At 42.0% G+C, this 15,642-nt stretch overlaps 1 pseudogene; it reads right to left on the reverse strand.

Moving 5' to 3' along the window:
- Positions 1 to 1,535: 1,535 nt before the first annotated feature.
- On the reverse strand, positions 1,536 to 1,654 carry LOC112485464 (annotated as a pseudogene).
- Positions 1,655 to 15,642: the final 13,988 nt, after the last annotated feature.

Consider the following 15,642-nt stretch of genomic DNA (forward strand, 5'->3'; position numbering starts at 1 on the left):
CATATTAGGGATTAAGCTTCGACATACAAATTTTGGAGGAGGACATACTCACTCCATAACAGAGGCTATTCCTCTTTTTAAAAAGTATTGTGAAAAAAAAGTTATGGCATCATCATCCTTTCTCTTGGAGTTATTTGCACAATTGTAACTGCAAAATAATTGTGTTCCTAAGCTCTAAGACCCAAGAGAACAGAACTGTTTTTGTTTGGCTCACCATAGAGCCTGGGACATCACGGAGGCTCAAATGGTTGATGACATGGAGAAATGAATGAAAATCTAGAACATAATCTCCATTATACATTTCACAACACAACAAATATTTTCATTTTTCTTTATTCAATTCTTGTCTGTATTCATGTCATTTTGTATGGCTATAATATTAGTGTGAATCATAGTATAAGTGCACTCTTGGCTTCTGGTCAAGATTGTGGAGTAAATAAATGCTGTACTTGCCTCCTCTCACGACCACACCAAAATTACAAGTAAACTACAGAACAGCCATCACTGGGAGTCACCTGAAGTCTAGCTGAACAAAAGTCCTACGCTGGAGACACACAGAAGAGGCCACCTTGAGAATGGTAGAAGGGCAGAGATGCATGTTCCACACCCGCATGTGGTGGTTGAGAATTGTGAGAAATATCTCAGCTGCAGAGGACCCCCAGAAGAGCAAGGGGTCCTGGTCCCACACCGGACTCCCCAGCCAAGGGTCCCAGTGCCAGGGAGAGAAGTTCTCACAACTTCTGGCTGTGAGAACCAGCAGAGATTGTGGCTGAGTGAGACGAAGGGCTGAGGGAGTCACAGAATTTCCTCTTAAGAGGATTGTGCATGAACTTACCCACTGACAAACTCACTCGCTCAGAGCTCCAGCTCTGGGGCAGCAGTTTGAAAGGTGCCAGGAGCATATGGGGAGGAATTGAAATCTTGCTATCTGCAACAACATGGATGGACCCAGAGGGTATTGTACTGAGTGAAGTCAGACAGAGAAAGAGAAATGTCATATGTAGAATCTAGAGAACAGGATAAACAAGCAAACAACAGAAACAAGCTCATAGATATGGAGAACATTTTGTCAGATTGAGGGGTGGAGGATGGATTAAGTGGGGAAGGGATTGAGACGCACACATTGGTAGTTACAAAATAGACATGGGTATATAGAGTATAACATGGGGAATATAGTCAGTAGTATCGTAACAATTATATATGGTGTCAGATGGATACTAGATTTATTGGGGTGACCACTTCACAAGTTATATAAATGTCTAATTACTGTGGTGTAAACCTGAAACTAATATAAATTGTATGTCAACTATAATTGAAAAAATAAAAATATAAAAATTTAAAAAATCATAGTATAAGTGCAATCTTATTGTGTACTTATAATAAACATTTCCATGTTGCTACAGAATGTTCATAACATATTACATCACAATTAAGTACCACATTTCAATAAAATAGTGCGATAATTGGTGAAATTAGAATATTGTCTGGAGATTAGATTATAGGACCATGTCAATGTCAATTCTTTTTTTTTTTTAAGCTTACAGCACCCGGTCTTCCTAGGTGGTCTCCCATCCAAGGACTAACCAGGCCCAACCCTGCTTAGCTTTCGAGATCAGACGAGATTGGGCTTGTTCAGGGCGGTATGGCTGTAGATCAATGTTAATTATTAATGTGGATAATTATGTACAGAATATCTTTGTCTTTCATTTTAGGAAACATACACCAAAGAATTTACCAGTGAAGGGGTATAATGTATGCAACTTTCAAATGGTTCAGAAGAAAAATTGTATAGATAGAACGCTAAAGCAAGTAGTAAAGTATTAACACTTGAGAAACTGAGCGGAGGGCATACAGGAATTCTTCATACTTTTTAAGCAACTTTCTTGCAAGTCTAAATTATTTCAAAATAAAATGTTAAAGAACAATAACACAAAAAGAATTGGACCCATGGATACATAGCTACTACAAGAGGTCTATGAATTTATATGTGCATCAAGTACATAGGAGTTGAATAAATAGTATCCTGTACACATACAGGATACTGATATTTTTCAAATCTGTTTGATTTTGTTGTGATGAATGCAAATTTATTTATAAATGTTACTGAATCCATTTTTAGCTTTTTACTTTGTATTTTACAAATCAATGCATGTTAAAAAATACATTTAAAAAGAGGATAGGAATGAGACAGGAATAGCAACACCTTGATAATTATTAAGGCTGGGTGATAGGTACATGGAGGTTCATTGTACTATTTCTAGCTACTTTCAAGTATGTTTGAAATTTTTCAATAATAAAAAAATTTAAGATATGGGCATGTTTAAATTTGTTATGAGAAAAAGTGAATGCTGTGAAGAGAAAAGTGAAAAAATGCTTTTCAGGTGCTGCTTTTGGAAAAAGTATTTGGCTAAGAGTGAGACTGAGGTCACTGGACCATTTTTGTCTCAATGCTCATCTGTGAAATGGTGATTTCAACAACTGCCATAGACAGTCAGGGAAAGCAACGGTCTTGTGAGGCTTCAGTTTAGGGGTGTGGAGTACTGTCTAACACAAACTATCAGCACAGAAACTGCCATTCTTCACCCTGCCCCAGAGAAAAAGCCAGGAAGAGAAATGGATCTCAGTACGAATGTTTTGACCAGAATTATGGAAAGTAGTAACTAATTACAAGTGCAGATAAATGAAAATCGGTGCTGGAGAAAAAAGGGTGGGAGGTGAAATATATAATAAGGAGGGAAACAAATTGTACTTGGTTTTTTAAATGACCAACTTGAAAAGGAATGCAATGGAAGAAAATAAAAGAGCAAGAAAGCAAAGGGTAAGAGTGACAGTGGCAGGGAGAAGTCAGCAAGGAAACAGCATTTCCAAGGCCTTGGCAGCCAGTCCCTTCTAATACCAGTCATGCTCCCACCTGGACAGAATGGCTTCATGTCAGAAGTGGTGAAGCAAGGCTGAACCTGAGAGATGAGATGAGAACCTCAACCCACAAGAGCAGGAACACTGATGATCACACAGCCATCGTTAAACCTGGAAAGCAAAAGTGAGTATGCCTAACGAGCGCCAGGTGGTGATCTACACTGTCTAGGCCTTGCCCAGAAACCACACTGACCTAAAGAGCTAGGGGACACGGCCTCAGGGTAACCTTTGTGGAAGGCAGTATGGTAGTGTGAAAGAGAAGAGGGTAGGAGCTGTGAGGTCAGGTGATTCTTAAAATACTGGTGAAATAGCATAGAATGTGGCAGAAACAGGCATATGGATTTGGATTGCAGGGTAGGCAGCGACTCATCTGCCCTGGACCCTTCCAGTTAGCCACCCTGCCCAGGGTTCCTCCACCCCCAGCTCTAACCTCTTCAAAAACAGAGAACACACTCCACCTGAAACAACCTTCCTTTTATTCCATGATTCTGACTTCCTCTTCTTTAATGGAAACCATATTTTCCTATGCTTTCAATACATTGGATGAGAGTCATTTTCTCCCTCCACCATGCTCCCTGATTACTTAGCCCATAATAATACTTTAAAAACCAAAACCAAATATTACTCTTGGAACTTGGAACATCCACCAGGATTGGTAGCTTTCATTTAGCCTCTACATTATTTCACTTTTCTTGGATTGGCCCTCAACTCCCTCATTTCATGTTAAGGTCTATATGTTTTTGTATCATTTGACTTCTGCCACTGACCAGCTGAGTGTTTGGGGTGAATGAGTTAAACTTGCTGTACTTCAATTTTCACCATCTATTAAATTGAGGTGATAATAGTGCACGGCTCACATGTTGCTTTAAGCATTAAATGCTTAAGTGGCCCCAGCATGTGACAAATACTTATGGAGGGTTAGTTTCATGAGCAGCCACAGCAGTTTTATTTATTGAGCCTTTCATGCTTTCATCCATTGAACAAACACTCAGGGCCCAAGATGTGACCATGGCCAGTTCCTGGCCTCTTGGCCCCAAGTCTGGGGAGAAGACTAGAGCCTGCAGCGGGGTGTGGTCAGGCACAGAGGGCCAAGGGAGCTCAGATGGACACAGCACAGGGGACTTTCAGTAGGTATTTGGTGAATTGATTTGATAACACTCTCATCAAAATTTTGCTGAATGAATGTTGAATGATTTTGAAATCAAAGACCAAACCACAACACCCGTGAAGAGGAAATGACAGGATGGTTCTAGAGAGAGTGAGGGTTACGATATGCAGAGAAACAATGGAAAAGCAGCCAGGGTTTCAGTCAAGGCTCAGAAACTCCGGCGTGTTCAGTGTGTTTAGAGTTGTTCTTGTTTTTTCTTTTTAGATGACAGTGGGATATTTTTTTCTTTCTGATTTTTTTCAGAGTTTGAAGCAATAAGTTAGGGGATTCATAAGAATCATTGTAAATAAACAAAATGGAGCATATCTTCATGACCTGGTAACTTTGGTTTCTGTGGTTTTTAATTTTGGTATTATGAAATAGAGTCTCTGGAACAAAAAAAGTTATGAGGGTTAAAGAGCTATGCTTAAGTGCCCAAGTTTAGGCCCTTCCAGAAGCCATTATAGGAATTGTTTGAACTGTTTAAAGGGCAATGGCAAAAAATAAATTGACAATGGCAAATAAATCTTACATTTAATAAAGTCTAGCACCATATTAAAATTGGTCTCTCAGGGGGCATGAAACACAGAAGACGAGACCAGTGAATGGGAAGACCAGGAGGCAGCAGGCCTGGATCCTGCTTCATCTCTTGTGTCAGGATGGTTTGTCCCCTCCAGTTTTGTGGCCCTCTGACTCAGAGTCACCAAGCATTAAAGAAAGCATGGGTAGAAGTAGGACTTTGGGAACAAGACTAGCAGCTAGATATGGTCTTTAGAATGTCTACCCCTCAAGGACGAGGCAATAAAGTTTTACAAATGAAACAATGAGAGCAAAGGGCTCTGGGAGCCACATTCATTTATGTGTTAATGGTATAGAAATACTGGGGTCACAGTGGGCTTTCAGAAAAGGCTAGAGTGGAGATTGAGACTGTGGTTGAAAAAAGAGTGGGGTGGGGTGAGAAGGTGAGTATGGCTGGATGGGAGGAATGAGGGGCAAAACCGCACTGCTAGTAGAGGGAGCAGAGGCAGCTGGCTCAGGCAGGCCCCTTAGAGTTGCCGCTCTTGCAAGGGCTCTCCCAATCCTGCCCACAGAGCCACAGCTCCTGCCTGTCTGCCAGGGGACCTGGATCAGTGCCAAGTCACATATATTTAGAAGTTGTCTCTTAAACTCCTACCCCAGATTCTGATTCTTGTTTTCCCAGACTCCTGAGCATGTGGCTTCATTCAGGCTTTAGGCTTGGGCTTCTGAAGCTTTCCCCATCTGAGTTCTAGGATTTGGCCACCTGGGCAATGATTTCCAGGTGGGAACTCTGCTTGTTTGGACAAGATCCTGGTCCTTCTCTCAGTCTAGCCTGCCCTAGCTCACTGCCACCAGGTTACCAATTCCAGGCAGGTAGATTACATTTTTAGTGCATAAACATGTGCTTCTCTCAGTCTAGCCTGCCCTAGCTCACTGCCACCCACATCCATGGGGGCAGACATCATTCAGAAAGATGGTGAGTGTAGATACCCTCTGCTGGAGATGAGAGAGGAGACACAGGGTGGAGTATGCTCTTGACATATATCATCTATTCACAGGCAATGGGAGGGCTCTGAAGGGCTCTGAGTGGGGCCAATAAAGGGAGAAATTGTTTTAGCTGCAGCATCTAGAAAGTTCTAAAATAGATAGAATCTAGCAATAAGGAAGACATGTAGACTTGAGTGATAATGACAAGAAGCCTCAGCTTGAGCATTGACTCCACTTTTATCCTTGTCTCAAGGCATCTTATCCTGCTCTCTCATCTTTGGCTACTCCTTGCTTGTGTCCTCAGATATCCTTGGTTCATGCTAAAGTTCCTAAGTTGAACTGAGACATTCATATCCAGGTGTCTCCTGAGCAGTGGGGGTGGGAGGGGGAGCATTTACTGAATTAAAAATGTAGACAGTGTGTGAGGACACTAATGTCACCTCTTTTAACCTATTTAGTGACTTATGCAATCTTTAAACACACACACAGACACACACACACACAACCTACAACCTTTTAACTGGTTGAGTTCTACCTGGAGAGAGAAAAAAAATTAGTGGAAATAATGATATCGCACTCATGTTTAGCTGGCATTAAGCAGCTTCTGCAAGCCAGGCGCCTGAAGAGAGGGAGGCCACGGTCGGGCCTGACTCAGTGGAAGGAAGTGGTGTGTTTCCATTGCAGAGCTCAAAAACAAGGTGGTTTGAGGAACAGCTTGCGTGTCATTGGCATTTCCCTGTTGTGTTTATGAAATAAGGTGGGAATAAATCTTCAGGGTTACTCTAATCTCATCTTTTACAAGAAACCCAGAAGCCCCCAGTGGAACACTGGCAGGGGGCTGTGGCAGCCCCAGGAGGTGCTGGGGAAACCCAAGGGCACCGCCTGCCCAGGGAGGGGAGGCTGCATCGCTCAGCTCTCTGATGCCCCATTTTAGGAATGGAAACCTGGGACTGTCCTTGCTAGTCTGGCTGCTTCCTTCTCTACATGGGCATGGTAGGGGCAAATAGCAGGCACTCTGTGGATGACGCTGAATGTCCAGGTCAGAAGCAATGGGCCTCAAAAGAGGCAATTTATGAGATGGATTTGCATAAAGAAAATGAAAGATGTCAGTGTGACCACCCAGAGCACAACATCCCTTCTGCACTGGTGTCATGGAGAACTCTTACTAAAGTCAGCAGTTTCACTGGAAACCAGTTCCACATTCCAGAGGTCAGTTCACAATTTCTAATTTATGGAAAGAGGGCTGCATTGATAACAGTAGTCCAGGCCACAGGGAGGAGAGTTGACTGTACCAGTGATGAGTTGGCTGGTTTCTGCACCAGTGGGAAAGTGAGGCGGCATTTACAAAATAAAGTTCCGACAAAGGGCCTGGACACAAAGGCCCAAGGCCCTCAGGTGATGAGGTGTCCTTCTCTCCCTGGGTGGCTGCCTTCACCAGGACCTCCCAGTCTGAGCAATCCCAAAGAGTAAGCTGCCTTGGGAGTAACATATCAGGAGTTCATTTCTATATTTAAACTGGAGTAAAAGACAATGAGCCATATGAAAGAGTGCACTGAAAACAACAAACACAGAGGAAGCGGTGATGTCTGCTAGTCATGCAGTCTGTGGCCAAGCTCTGATGTTCCACTTACCTGTTTGGGTTGTGATCAGGCAGCAAAACAATGGAAGAAAAAAATCCCCACGTTTTCACAAAGAAGTTTACTGGAAATTTTTCCAATAAATGAAGTAGAAAGTATAAGCACAGCAATCTTAAAACCACCCTATCATTCAATGTTGTTTCCAAAATCATCTCTCTCTCCTTGGACACTGTCTTGGAGGTCTTTGCCATTGAGGCCTGAGCACAAAGTCCCCTCCAGAAGTAATGCTGCTCCACCTCAGGCTATCTATCACATTATCATCTGTTATGGGTTAAATCGTGTCCCCTCCTCCAAATTTACATATTGAATGAAGCTCTAACTCCCAGTACCTTAGAATGTGATTGTTTTGGGAAACAGAGCCTTAAAGAGGTGATTTAGGTTAAAAAGAGGTCACACAGGTGGGCCCTAATTCAAGTTGACTGGTGTCCTTATAAGAAGAGATCAGAATGCAGACAGGCAGAGGGAAGACTGTGTGAATATTTAAGAAGATGGCCATCTACAAGCCAGAAAGAGAGATTTCAGAAGGAACTAGACCTGCCAACACCTTGATCTCAGACTTTCAGCTTCAAGAACTGTGAAGAAAAAACTTCTGTTGTTTAAGGTACTCAGTCTGTGGTATTTTGTTATGGCAGCCCTAGCAAACTCTTATTTTCTGCTTTGAGAAGCTTGGAGGTCAGTGAGCCTCTTCACTTTATGGATGAGGAAACTGAGGACCCCAAATCTAATGTGACTCATCTGAGGTCACATAGTCCAATAGCAGTCGGCCAATATTTACTGAGCATCCAGTAGGTACTAAGCACTGTTTTAACACTGATTAGAGACCGACAGGGTCCCTAACTACATGAAGCTTATATATACTTTAGGAAGCAGACAATAAATAAACACATGAATATGTATTGTCAAGTGGTGACAAGTGCCATGGAGGAGAAATAAAACAGGATGAGGCTCTGCTTGGTGAGACTTAGAAGAGCAGGGAGGAGGGTGTGTGGCTGGAATGGAAAGAATGAGGGAGAATGCTAGGAGGTAAAGTCAGAGTGGAAGGGGTGCAAGTTCTGGTAATGCACAGTAAGGACTGGGGCTTTGCTCCAGGTGAAATGAGGAGGCTGAGGGTCTGCAAGTGAGGCCTGACGGCTCCCATCTCCCCTGTAAAGGGATCAGCTGGGCTGCACATGGAGGATGGGCTCAGTCTGGAGGTAAAGGGTGGAAATAGCAGCTAGGCCACTGAGAGTCCAGAGGTGCTGACAGTGGGCAAATTCTAGATATATTTTTAAGGTAGAATTAACAATATTTGCTAATAAGTTAAATGTCAGGTGTGAGATAGAAAGAGAAAAGTCAAGAATGATTCCAAGAGTTTGGGCTAAAACCTGATAGAATGGGGGAGGGGGGAGAGGGGAGGATAGGCAGTATGAACAATCTGTTTTTAATTTCAGGCACATTAAGTTGGCAGCACTTGTCCGACTCTTGACTAGATATGGCATGTCAGTAGCCCCTGACCTCACTGGCCTGGAGCTGAAGGAAGTGGAGGCTGGAGATGTAAGAACTTGGGAGTGGGAAACACAGTGGTAGTATTTAAGGTCCTCAACTTAGACAAGATCACTGTGTGAGTAAGATAATGAGACCCTCTCGGGGAGAGGGTCAGGGAGAACAAGAGAGGCCACACAAAGGCCAGAAGGGAGCTGAAAAGCTGGGAAGAGGAGAGCAGGACAAGGTGGTCAGGAATCTGGTGGAGGCAGCATTTCAAGAAGACATGAGTGCTGACTATGTATTTGCTGCAGAGATATTAACACAGGGACAGAAAGTGGCCATTGGCTTTGGTAAGTGGAGATTTGGTGTCCTTGACAGCTGTTTTGGTGGAGATGGGGTGATGAAAGTCTAAGTTAAACTCAGTAAGAGTAGAAGGGATGGTGAGCATAGGAAATTTAAGGACTTTGGCTATCAAGGAAGCAAAGAAAAGGGGCAGTAGCTGGAGGGATGCATGGGATCAGGGGAGACATTTTAACGATAAGAGACAGTGCAGCCTGTTTGTGTGCTGCTGAGAGTGATGTCCTTTAAGAGACAGGAGGGATGAGAATCAAAGCACAATTGGAGGAGCTTGAGACAGGGGCACAGACACTCATCTGCAGTAATGGCAGAAACATGGCTGTCCCCCAAACCACTCCCCATTTCTTCATTGCTATTGGAACATGGATATTATAGATTGCCTCTGAGAGGCCATGTCATTAAGAGGAGATTGAGTCCAGAAGGTAAGCATTGTTTGTTTTCTGCCAGTTGTAGAAATCTGTCCTCTTGTCAAGACATAGCTTTGAGTAGATGAATGCTGTGGGGGAAAGACTTCCTCACTCACATAAAGGCATATAAGACATGAATGTTTCCTTCTTTTTCCTGCCCCTGGATTTTCCCTCTGCTTTTAGCAGGTGTTTTGGGACCTTTGAGGAACCACTTTGAGAAGAAAAACTACATGTTGAGAATGGCAGTAGTCTGGATCCTTGATAATGTCACTGGATTACTCATAATCAATTCTAGAGTTTCCACCTCCAGGCTTCTCATTAAGTGAAATAATAAATGTCATTGCTCTTTCAAAGACATCGTACAGCATCTGGGTTTATTTGCTCTTGTCAAGTAGGCATAGATGTCTTAAGCTCAGCTGAGAAAAATCTGTGCTGGTTCCATAGTCAATAGTTCATAGTTCTGGAGTAATCAGCCTCACAGGAGTGTGAATGAGACCAAGAACTTGGCCGTGCACTCAAGTAACATGAGCTATAGGCATAAGGTATCGCTGAACTACAGGGCAAGAGTGTGTCTCAGGTGTGCGGTTTTACACAACTTTTTCTGAGTCCCTTTGGTAGGACTTCAGGCAAGTCACTTTAATTCTCCATGCCTCAGTTTCCTCAGATGTCAAATGGAGGTTATAGTAGTATCTGCCTTATAGTGTCCTTGTGAAGATTAAATGAATTCACATGTGTAAAGCAGTTTAAATAGTACCTGGTCTATTCTAAGTGCTATAATGGTATCTATTATCATAATTAGCCCTTTGCCTGTGTCCATTTTTTTTCTATTGTAAGAAATAATTAAAAATAAAAATAGGTAAAATTTATTGAACACTGATTGAGTGCCAGGCATCTCACAACGTGCTTTATAAATGTCTCATTAACCCAACCTCATCATTAGTGTCTGAGGCCTGCTATTAACCTTGAATTACTCAAGGGTCTTTGTCTTTGGGTCAGTTTCCCCAGTGTCTCCCAGCATCTATCAGAAAGAAAAAGCTCAACTTTGACAAATGCACAAATGTTCCAGCCAATATCCCAGAGGAATCAGCTGCAGGCTATTTGGACACCTAGTGGGGGTAACCCAAAACTCCTCCCTTTATACCCCTATACCCTGAAGAGAGGGGGCTAGGACAAAGGAATCTGAGAGGAAAAGGGGGCCAGGGGAAGGGCAGCAATATCATCCATTGAATTAGGCAGGGAGTGTCCCCTGTGGGTACATCTATTACATGTATTGACATCCTTCCTCCCTCTATGAGCGAAGGACTCAGAGCTGCTCCCCACCACATGACTAAGGGGAGTCCCTTCCCTTAACAATTCAACAAGCCTTGCAAGGAAACACTGAGCAGTATGCCTTAGCCTGTTAAGGTTAAAGGCCATGCATGGTCCTGGCCAGATCACAAAAACCTGGGACTGTTCCTAATGCAAATGTGCATTTTCCTGGAGCAGAGTTCACTAGTGAATTCAGGGTCCTCATCACCTCAGTCTCTGTACAATTCATATTTCTAAGAACAACTCCAAAAGTGTCTGTGTTCATGTCACTGCTTAGCTCAGAAACTTCCAAGGGCTCCCTATGTCTCACTGAATTAAGTCCAACCTCTGGACAGAATTTTGAGAGGGCTGAGGCAATGCCTCTGGCAAGGGCTCAAACAACTGTGTGCTACCCTCTGTGAGGAGAGATCTCACGCTGTGATGCCTGCTCTGGACCCTCCAGGAGCAAGGCCGCTCTCCTCCTGGCCAGCTAAGAATGCTACTGCTGCTTCTTTCGGGAGCTGTCTCACTGGGCTGGATGGGTGGGGAAGGCTGGTGAAAGCCTATCCTTTTTTCTTCTCAGGCCTTCATGTAATAATCCCACCACCAATCCTTCAGTCCTCTAGGAAGGAGGCAGTGTGAGCCAAATGCAACTCTGAGAACTTCACAGACATCTCATTAAATGTCACCCCAACAGTACAAAGGTGGAATTATTCTGCTCAGTCTATAGATAAGGATAGAGCTCTCACAATGGCAGTCATTTGGCAAAGAGCACATAACCAGTGAACAGTAGAGATGGAATTTGAACAGAGTTTTGACTCCAAAGCCAGTGTACTTTTCCTGAACCTATTGAAATGATCATAGAGTTTTTCTTTGTTTGTCTTTTGATAAGATGAATGACTGATTACTTTTCAAATGTTGAACTAACCTTTCATTTCTGGTATAAATCTCACTTGGTCATGATATTTTATCCTTTTTATACATTGCTGGATTCAGTTTGTCAATACTGTGTTAAGGATTTTAGGGTCAATGTTCATGAAGGATACTGGTCTGTGGTTTTCTTGTAATGTTTTTGTCTGGTTTTGGTATCAGGGTAATGCAGGAATTCTAAAATGAATTGGGAAGTGTTCTCTTCTATATTCTGAAAGAGCTCAATATTCTATTCTTTAAATGTTTAGAAGAATTTACCAGTGAAGACATTGAGGCTTAGAGGTTTCTTTTTATAGCAGGATTTTAAACTGTGAACTCACTTTAATAGACATAGAACGATTTAGGTTATCTAATTCTTCTTGAGTGAGTTTTGGCAGTTTGTCTTTTAAGGAATTTGTCCATTTTGTCTATGATATCAAATTTATTGGCATAAAGTTGTTCATAATATCCCCTTATTATTCTTTTAATGTCTGTAAAATCAGAAGTAATATCCCTTCTTTCATCCCTGACATTGGTAATTTGTGTCTTTTTCCTGTATTACTCTGGCTAGAGATTTATCAATTTTATCGATTTTTTCGAAGAGCTAGATTTTGGTTTTATTGTTTTCTATTGCTTTTCTTTCTTTCCCAATTTCACTTATTTCTGCTCTCATATTGATGATTTCCTTCCTTGTGGAAGGAAACTTCCAGACTTAAAGTACCGATTTGAGACCTTTCCTGTTTTCTTATATAAGCACCAAATGATATTCATTTTCTTTTAAGCACTACTTTAGATGTGTCCCACAAATTTTGATATATCTTCATTCATTTCAAAATATTTTCTAAGTTACCTTGTGATTTCTTTTTTGACCTATGGGATATTTATAAGTGTGCTGTTTAACTTCCAAGTATTTGGGGATTTTCCAGCTATCTTTCTGTTTGTGATTTTTTAAATTCCATTGTGGCCAGAGAACCTTTTGGTTTGTCCCAGTGACTGGAGGTTATTGCTGGCATTTAGTGAGTGGGTTAGGGCTGGGAATGCTAGATTTCCTGTAGTGTCCTATAGTGCACAGGATACTGCTATCTGACAAAGTGTAAACAGCACCCTTTTGGAAAGCCCCCAGAGCAAGTTTTGGGACATGGCATGAGAGGTTGGAATCAAGGGCACAGTTATAAGGGTAGACCTAAGATAGAAAAGGAGATAACACATTTTCAGAGATCAGTAAACAGGGAGCAAAGAAGGAGTGAAGGTAATTTTTAGGTAAAGGTTACACGCTGAGGGAAAATCATGCCCGAAGACCAATAAAGAGAAAACAAGGTTGTCTGCAAATAAAGATGACGGTTGAGTGTGTGGCCTAAAGACAGAGGTGAAGGGTGACATAGTTATCATGGGTGTGAAACAGGAAGTAGACAGGACATGTGGCAGACTGGCACCCAGCTGGGTACTGCCAAGATCTAAGGAGTATCAGAGTATCAGACAGAATCTCCCTGGGAATCACATGGTATTCACAAACTACAATAATTCAGTGATGGTTTAATAAAGGGATTATTTACACAGATGTGAGAAAGTTGTATGGTAACAGAGAACACTGGGGTTAGTGACAGAGAACCCTTATCACTTGTAAGCCTGAAAGGAGGAAGATCCAGAGTCGATTCAGGGAGAGCTACTGCGAGAAAAGTGGCTTTTGGTCAAGGGCATGATCACTCCTACCACACTTTCCTGTCTCCTATCTGCTGTCAGTGTTTCCCATTATTCACACTCAAACTCAAGCCAGTGTATGGTAGCCTGCCTGTTAATATAGCCTACTGTCCAAGGCAGAAAGCAGGATAGGGAAGGATGGATGGTCTAGAGGGACATATAAAAAATGTCCAGCTCTCAGAGTATGATTTAGGATTGGGTGACTGAAAAAGAGGGTAGATGATTTGGTGTCGATGAAATCCAGGAGTTTAGAGATTATGTTATTTGGTGGGTCTTCATGGACATTCAAATGGCAGGAGTTGAGATAGAAAAGGTAACAGTAACCTCTGGAAATCTACCTGTCCGGTTTCCTTTCAAGGAGGGAAGTGAAGTAAACCTAACAATTTAAGAAGAGAGAACAGAATTTGTTTCCAAAACTACATCAGTTGGTTAGGTTCATAAGCCTATCAAATGTGTGGTGGAAATGAATACATGGATCACCAAACCTGCTTTCTTTTCTCTCCAGGGAACATGGCCCAACTCCATTTGCCAGCCTTCGGTATAGTTAGGAAGGGTGGTGAGACTGAGTCCTGGCCAATGGAATGTGGGCAGGAGTGATGCACATTTCCTAGCCTGGACCATATAAGCACTCCTATGTAAGCCTTCACACTGTCCATTTCATCTGATCCTTACATTGAAAGCACCCCAAAGAGGTAGACAATGGCAGAACCACAGATGGAAGCAGTCATCATTTGGAGGAGAACATCCCAAGGTGTCACACAATCAGGAACATCACATTGAACTTTCATGTGAGCACAAAATAAACTTTTATTGTGTCAAGTCACCGAAAAGTTCATGTTAGAATAGATAAACTTTCCTTTAGAACGTCATTCTTCCCAGGTCAGGCTAAGGAGATAGTGATGAGTGGGTAGAATCCAAGAAACCTTGTGTAGCATAGATGGGCAGAAGGAGGAGGAGAATGAAGGTGACAGGAAAATTAAAGAACATTTAAAGATAGACTTGGAATATTTGGAGAATCATCATATTGAACGCAAAAGGAAAATGAAGAAGAGAGGAGAGAAACATTTGGAGTTGAAGAGCTTGGCTTTGAAATTCAAAAATGTTAAATCTGCTTGGCAGTGGAGACATCACAAATCACTTGGAGACAAGAAAGAAGAGGATAGTTTTATCTACCATGCATTTGGGCAATAAGTTCACTGAGAGACAAACAGTTTTGAGTCATGGGGAAGTGCCTGTGGTCAGGGGATGGTGGGAAAGAAATCAGAATGAGCACTTAAATTTGCCAAGCAGTTAATCTATGTGAAATGGATGCTTTCACCTCAATTAATTCTAGATTAGCCCTTTATTTCTGACTAGCATGACACTTTGCATATAGTAGGTACTGAAAAAAGGTTGCAGAAAACAATAAATGAAAGAAGAAATAAAAATGAAGACTCTAAACGTTTTGGAAGTATTCCTCTGATAAAATTCTGAGTCTGAGCACAAGAGGTATAAGCAGGAAGAGTTTGTGACATGTCATGGAATCTGGGCGATCTGCCCCAGTCCCATTTGGAGACCATTAAACTAGTTACAAGAAAGGAAAATAAGGGCCCTGGGGTTGGTGTAATCAGAGTTGATAGCAATGAACTTGAATAGAGGCACCTTGTTTTTTGGTGAAGTTCCTAGTGCTATTTGGAAATAGTTCTAATTACCTTTTCGAACCATGTCGCTCGTTTTAGACAGCAGACTCTCAAATCCTTTAAATCTCTTCAGGTGTCAAGGGAAAGAGAGGACATTACCCACTTGAACTAGCAAGTTTATAAAGTGTTCCTTAATTTTTTCACTAACCATTTTGAAATAATTTTAGACTTATGGAAGAGTTGCAAAGATAGTATAGTGTCCATATACCCTTCACCTGGTATCCCCAATGTTAACATCTTACATAAATGTATTATGAAAACTAAGACATTATTACTGTAAAAAATACAGATTTTTTATTCAATCTGACTTGTTTCAATGAAAGCAATTATTGTGCCATTTGCAGGGAAATAACTGCTATTATAGCTGACAGCAAGAGCTCACTAACATTGTATTCTCAAGTGACAATGTAGTTTTTAACTCTTGAAGTTCCTGATGCAGCTAAGTATTATGGTGAGAGGAGACAAGGGCCTTGGATTTGCCACACAGAATAAAACTTTGAGTTCTGAAGAAGGGTAGAAACTAGCTAAAGAGGAAGATGGAAAAGGGCAGAGATGGGACCCTGAGGGGCAGGCACAGAGAGGTGTGAAGACAGTCTTCTTCCTCTAGACATCTTGGCTCCCTTCTTTTACTTGCC

This window comes from Pteropus alecto, unplaced genomic scaffold, assembly GCF_000325575.1.
Source record: "Pteropus alecto unplaced genomic scaffold, ASM32557v1 scaffold58, whole genome shotgun sequence".
Taxonomy (NCBI): Eukaryota; Metazoa; Chordata; class Mammalia; order Chiroptera; family Pteropodidae; genus Pteropus; species Pteropus alecto.